The following is a 7,552-nucleotide window of genomic DNA, read 5'->3' as shown; positions in this document are numbered from 1 at the left end:
TCAGCGGTATTTTTCTTCATCGTGATTCACTGTAGTTTCCTTTAAATTTGAAAGCTGGTGGGAAATTAAGTATGACAGAGATCATTTTGGGGATTCTTTTCCACCTTTGAATGAAAGTTAGTTTTCTGCTTAAGGTTGGCTGTAAGCATGATGGATTACAAGTATTCCAGCATCTGCACCAGGCGATATGACCAGTTCCAAGGGATGGCCGAGTAGGAGATAGCATGAAGGGAAAATAGTAAAATATTAGTCTACACCACCTCATCATTTGTTTCTCCTACCGGAGTTTTATTTTCCTATATTGTGTACCCGATTCTTCACCGTTATTGTACAAACTCGTCGTTTCATACGCTATACCGAATGTTATGGAAACATTCCATTTTCTTCTCTGCATTTGTGAAAATATTATATTTTCTCTTACCAGAAACTTGTTGGCGAGAGTCGGTTTGTTGATTCAAAAATAATTTTAAAATATCACCAGACTTTCTATGAACAATTGATCAAAGAAATGTCTAAAGAAATATTTCACCTGGTCCAAGAGCTCCTTATATGGTCATGTATTGGTTCGGCTGGTTCCATCCTTAATACTTACCAAAACATCTGATTTTAAGCAAAATTTGAATGCCTTATGAAGAGTTGTGTTAGAGAGTATGAAGAGGTTTCATGATTCAAGATCTCATCCAAGTTTCTATTTATGGGGGAAAAAAGCCGTTTAATTTCCTCGGTTCTTCACCTGCAAGGTATGTTAATCTTATCAAGTATTTATCTAGATGTTATGTCATCCCTGCTCCCTGGGTTCTAAAATACTGGTAAACGCTGCACCAAGGTTACCATTACCTATTTTATTGCCACGTGTTTTTTCCGGGAAGAATAGTAGTAGTATTCTCAAATAGCTCTCCTCTGTTCAAAATGCGATCCAATAGATCTGAATAATGATGCTGCGAAAAAGGATGTTTTTCTTTCTTTAAGATGACAAAGGTTTTCTATATCACTTCAAACAGTTGTTCGGTTTGGTTTATAACACTGTTAAGCTCAAAACTAAGCAGAGTCGATCGATCTGATATGCTAGGGATTTCAATACTAGCAATCACTTCATTAACTTCTTCCTCATTTATTCGAAGCATTTAACCGTTTCAGTCTCTAAATTTTGGTTTGTAAAGTTTTTGATGATTTGAGCGTGTAGTTTTTATAATTTCTAGGTGTACAATTTATCAACTTTGTTTGCTATCATATTTAATGTTTTTATGGTCGCTAACATTTTGTAGCTTCTCTGAAATAACATGATATTAAAATTTGCATAATAATATTTTCAAATTATGGTTTCATGTAATTATATCAAATAACTTACAAAGATAAAACCATCACAAATATAATTTCAGATTTTCATTTGAAATCATGACACCAAGTATATTCGAATCCGCTAATCATGTAAAGAGTTTAAGCCTCGAAAACGCGGATTCATGTTTCGTCAGCGGAAATCGACTCCATATTGGCCTAAGCATTGAACACTCGTTCTCAACTTCGACTTTTGATGCCTGCTTTAAATACGAATGCAAAATACTAACAAACTAAAATATTGCATTAGTTTTAAATGGAAATTCACTTGTGCCAAATTCAGAGCCCGCTCATTTAGTAACAAGAGCCAGAAAGGTAAGTCTAATGCATTCATTGTACCGTTTCTGATATATTGAACAATCGTTGATCAACTGATGAAAAGTGGAGGGTCGATGGCGGCGAAGTGTATAATCATTCTCTGAAAACATAACCAACAAAGTATATGTGTGTGCAATCCAGCGCTAATACAGAACAAAAAATGACTCGATGCAAAAGATGGGCAACTGGGAGAGGCTAAGGAAGCTGAGTCTTCATTCCTTGGAGAGAAGACGAGAGAGATATGCGGTGATATATATTTGGAAGATGTTGGAGGGTTTAGCTCCCAATTTTGGAATTGACAGCTATATCTATCCTCGAACTGGATGGCACTGCACCATAGGAAAGATCCGTCTTCCCCATCTAAAATGAGGACACAGTACTAGAATAGTCTAGGTTTCAAGGGTCCGCAATTGTTCAGCATCCTTCCCGGCAACCTTAGAGGTCTACATGGTGTTGATGTGGAAGTTTTTAAGGAACGTCTGGACGGGTTTCTAACTGAGATTCCAGATGAACCCACATCGCGGCAGAAGACACAAAAAAAAAGCAGCTCCGTTCAGTCCAACTCGCTGCTTCACCAAAAACAATATCGGAAACATCACCGAGTAAAAAGTAAAAGGTAAAAGATAAAGGAAATATATATTTGTTTCTTTCGTTCGAAAAAAGTTCGTTTTCTATGTTTTTGCTTTGTTATGTTCTCATTTTTCATTTTGTTCCCGTTTGTTTTGACGTCCTCTACCCATATATGCATGTATATACAGATATATATGTATGTACATATATATGTGCATATATAGTTATATATATATTATTTATATTATATATATACATGTATGTATATATATATTTATATATATGGATGTATATATATATATATATATATATATATATGTACGTATCGTACAGTGTATAATACTGTCCCATCAACTGAATATGGTCAATCATATTCCATAAAGAATGTGTAATAGCTAATGTTTACGGTAAAATCGCTGAAAAATTAGCGTCACAGTCGTTTTACTGATCTGTAAAACAGATCGGAAACAAAATAAAAGAAATTACCATGGCAACACTAGCAGCCATATTTGTCAATGGATGTAGTGCACCAACTGACCCAACTCCAACAGGTCAGGGTCACTTCAATGACCTGCTAGCCAGCAACAAACAACATCCTCATTGATATCGTTATCTGACCTAATTCCACCCAACACTACCGTGGCAAGCCAGGACTCACTACCACAACAACAACGGTCTGCTACTGCTACTACATTGGAAGCACCGTGTATGGCACCACTATTTGACCTGATTCCACCCAGCCCTACTGTTGCAAGACAAGTTTAATTGCCGCTACAGCAACAACAACAACAACAACAACAGTCTGCTACTGCTACTACAATAGGAACACTGACCAATGAGGCTGCCAATATAGACAAACCTCTACTATGTCCACATCAAAAACCCTGTCGTTACCATTGTCAAGGTAACTGCAGATTTGGCTCCAGCGGCACCATTCTTCAGTCTAGCCTATTACCAGTGAGGACCGCTCGCTCGGCAAATATCGAGCAAATCCATCTGCCAGCATATATGTGTTTACCATAAAAATCCTATGGGTGATCTAGCGGAATGCTAATGCGTATATAGTAAATTAATATATCTGTTTATACTACAACTAATAATAATGATAATAATGATGATTATATATATATATATACATACACACACACACAAAATTTAGAGGACTGACCACTTGCTTATTTTTACACTTTGGTTTTTTGCGGAATTTTTTTCTTGAGAATACATTCTTCGTAGAAAATGGCAATTATGACGTCTATATCTAGCATATAGGGTGTCCATTTCTTTTAGTGGTCACTACTTTAAATTTTGTATGTAAGAAAACTTTTAATCTTCGGATGTTTCTAAAAATGCTAGGCCACTGGTTTTGATTGATTAATTGCAATTTCTACCCTTATTTAATTATATATATATATATTATATATATATATATATATATATAATATATATATATATATATATATATTATCAGCAAATTGAACATCATCATTTACAGCTGTTTCAAATATACTCAATGAATTAATTAAATATCAAGTCCATATTTCTGAGCATAATATCTTCAGAGGGAACAAAAATATACAAATATATATATATATATTTGTTTATAGATTCATTATAACAGACTGAATGATACTATTTATGATTTGTATTATTATGTGTGCAAGCGAAGGGTTTAAGCTTTGTTGGTAGTAAGATAGATATTCTTCTTCTTCTTCTTCTTTCTTTCTTTCTTTCTTTCTTTCTTTCTTTCTTTCTTTATATGAATATAAACAATAGGTTTCTAAATACAAACCTACTATTTTAAGGAAATCAATTCTCCCGCCCCAAATATTAGGTATTGAACCAGTATATCCTTGCATGAAACCATCCCTTCATGAGGCTAAAATAACCTCTAATCAAATTTTATATATATAAATACATATATATATATACTTATATATATATATATATTATATATATATATATATACATATATATATATATATACATACATATATATATGCATACATACATATAAATACATACATACATATATATAATATATATATATATATATGTGTTTGTGTGTGTGTGTGTGTGTGTGTGCGCACACTTAAACTCAAACTTACGCATGCGCACACAGAAACACACTCTCACACACAAATATAACTTCGCCATTGTGACAGGGATATTTAATTTCTAAATATTTGTAACCGAAAAATGTCTGTAAGAAGGTAGGAAGATGCAATGACTCCATCACTTTGAAGAGGTTTATTTTGTAAGATGGAAAAGAAAAAGTATGGAACAGTATATAGAATTATGATATGAACTGTGTTTGTAAATCTTGCCATTTCATCGATTGTATTCGAAAAAAAGAACAAAAGATTTGTACAAGATAATGCCAAAACATTGTTGAGACGTGCATTATGCTACCAACTACTAAAAATGTGAAATATGTATTTTCCATTTGGAATAAATATTGATTTTTTTCGTATTGTGCAGTTTAAAGTTATTGGAGCATTCAGCTATTCTAAAAAATAGGGGAATACGATACTAACCGATTTCCTGTTATTCCATCTATTTCAAGCAACATACCGAAAAGAACACAATGCCATTTGCTGGTCAATACATAAAATAAGATGATATAGTGTCTCATAAGTGTTTGACGATATCATCTTATTGGAAACTAGTGGAAAAGAATTACATCATAAAATTTCAGGGGGGCAAAGCTGAAAGGGGTCTTGTTTAGGGTCTCTTTAATCATTTTTTCGAATATTTGGTTTTTATATAACAAGAATTTTTTTTGGAATATAATATCTTATTTCAGTCCTAAATCAATTGTTATTTTTTCTTTCTTTCATTAATATTTATATTTGCTGATATGACTGCATACGGTGGCAATTTCTTAATCTTTAATTTATTAAAAATCAATATCAACCTGACACAAATATCCGTGTATATGTAGCAATCTATCTATGGATTTGTTCATCTATCAACAAATATCTACGCATCTAACCATAAACGTATGCATATATACATCCAATACATAAGGACATTAACACAAAACACACACACATATATAAACAAGCATTCTTGCAACCCGTACATAGTTCATATAAATACAGATAACAATATTTGTTGAAGTTCCATACAGTTACAAAGAGATATGGGACAAAGCGGAGTCCAAGCCTTCCGAAAGCCTTCAGATAAATGCCACTGAAGCAGAAGATTTATTGCCAGCCAATAGCTTTGCCAGACAAGGTACTGCTTTCGTAAAACAACGTGCTCAACATCCGCTCGTATAACATTCAGAAAAATGCAGTATGCAATTTGCGGGTCTAGTACACGATATCTCTCAGTTAGCCATTGCTATAAGATTCGCTTGGACAGAAACGTCTGAAAGCTGTCTACATTGAGTCTTTAATTGCAAGACGTTCATCAGACGTAAGCGTGCGAAACGAAGTTGTTTACATATAAATACGTGTCCATGGACACTAAACTCTAAGTGGGACGTATTTGAAGGTAAAGTAGCAATAACTACACCCACCCACCAACCATCCAACCAACCAACCAACCAACCAACGTCGCGCGTGAATATAAAAAGAAAACAAAAGGGGTTTAATAAAACAACAGCTGTAGTTAATTTGAAAATGCATTGTTGTTCTTCTATCTATCTATCTGTCTATCTCTGTGTATATATATATATATATATATATATATATATATATATATATATATATATATATATTGCACATGCAACTAAGCACAGCCTTCCTTATAGCTTAAGACATGCTCGGGTATATGAGATATATTCGTGCGCTCCCAAGCACATAGAAAACACACACACACACACGCGCGCGCACAGACAAATACACACATATCCACACAAATATACGCACAGCCAAACAAAAAATATAAACGGATGCAGATAACATGTATTCTAGTCAACGGAGATGTGTACAGTGGAGTCAGTGTTGCGAAATCGTTGGTGGCCCAGGAACAGCATAGAATGAAGTTTACTCACCATTGGCTTAATAAGGATAATTACGTTTATTCTAATCGTCTACGAAATGCTCAAAATAACAACAGTGATGGTTGAGTGAAATCTCATGTGATTCGATTCTTGGAAGGTGAACTCAACAACATAAACTAAATAATATTAATGAAGTATAACTACAAAATATGAAATACGAAGTAATACGATATGATGTCATATAATAGAAATAGAACTATTATATATTGTAACAGGCACATTTCGACCAATCTTGAATCCTACATGAACACACATATAATTACTAATATGAATAGGCACATACACATGCATACATACATCATATGTACATACATGTCTACCTACATACCTATATACATACATACGTACATACGTACATACATACATACATACATACATACATACATACATACATACATACATACATACATAGACGTAGATATATCTCAATGTCATATATACACGTAGATATATCTCAATACATGCATGTACACACACACACACACACGAACACATACATACACACACACATATATTTGTCACATGCGCATCCGTTTAATACCTTATATGGTCATCACTCATTGAAACTGACCTTTCTGTCTAATTAAAATACTAGTAAATACACGAACAAGTTGCTTCATATCTCTCGGAGAGCATTCTGGAATTCACTTTAAAATTGCACCCTGTATATTAGGCATAAAGCACTTTCATTAAAATTCATATCTTAATTCATACGTTTCTATGTAGGCTTTCAATTGTTAAGCTTAAAAATCACAAACTTGCAAATTAAATCAAAATATATTTCATTATTAATTTAATCTATATTTGGCATCTCTTCTACTCCATTTGAGTGTCTCAATGTGGGGCACATTCTTTTCTAATCGCTTTCCTTATAATGCAACCAACTATGATTGAAAAAGAATGAAATTTATTAAACGTTGTTCTCAGGAAAAGGAAACCTTTGGATAAATATAGCTTTGTTCTTTTAACGTTTCTTTCGCTCTAACACATAAACCATATTATGAAAACGCATCAGTTATTCTGTTCTTGAAGTAATGAAACAGACAGAAAAAAAAAACTCGAAACAGGAATAATGGGAATTTATGAGATTTATAAGAATCTTAACGGTATTAGTAATGAAGAGAAATTATTTTAGCAAGGAACAGAAATACATTTAACTGATGGTCATCAACAGTAAAATCTATTGAAATATTTTGATATATTTTAAAACTAATTCAGTACACGTGTTGCCAGTGAGTAATTAAAACGATATCAGGTGATAATTGCTTAGTAGTTCCGTTCAAAATTTTATTCCGTATGTAAAACGTGGAGAGAAATTTA

The sequence above is a fragment of the Octopus sinensis genome, linkage group LG6, assembly GCF_006345805.1.
Source record: "Octopus sinensis linkage group LG6, ASM634580v1, whole genome shotgun sequence".
NCBI classification, from domain to species: Eukaryota; Metazoa; Mollusca; class Cephalopoda; order Octopoda; family Octopodidae; genus Octopus; species Octopus sinensis.
This window is presented reverse-complemented; position numbering follows the sequence as displayed.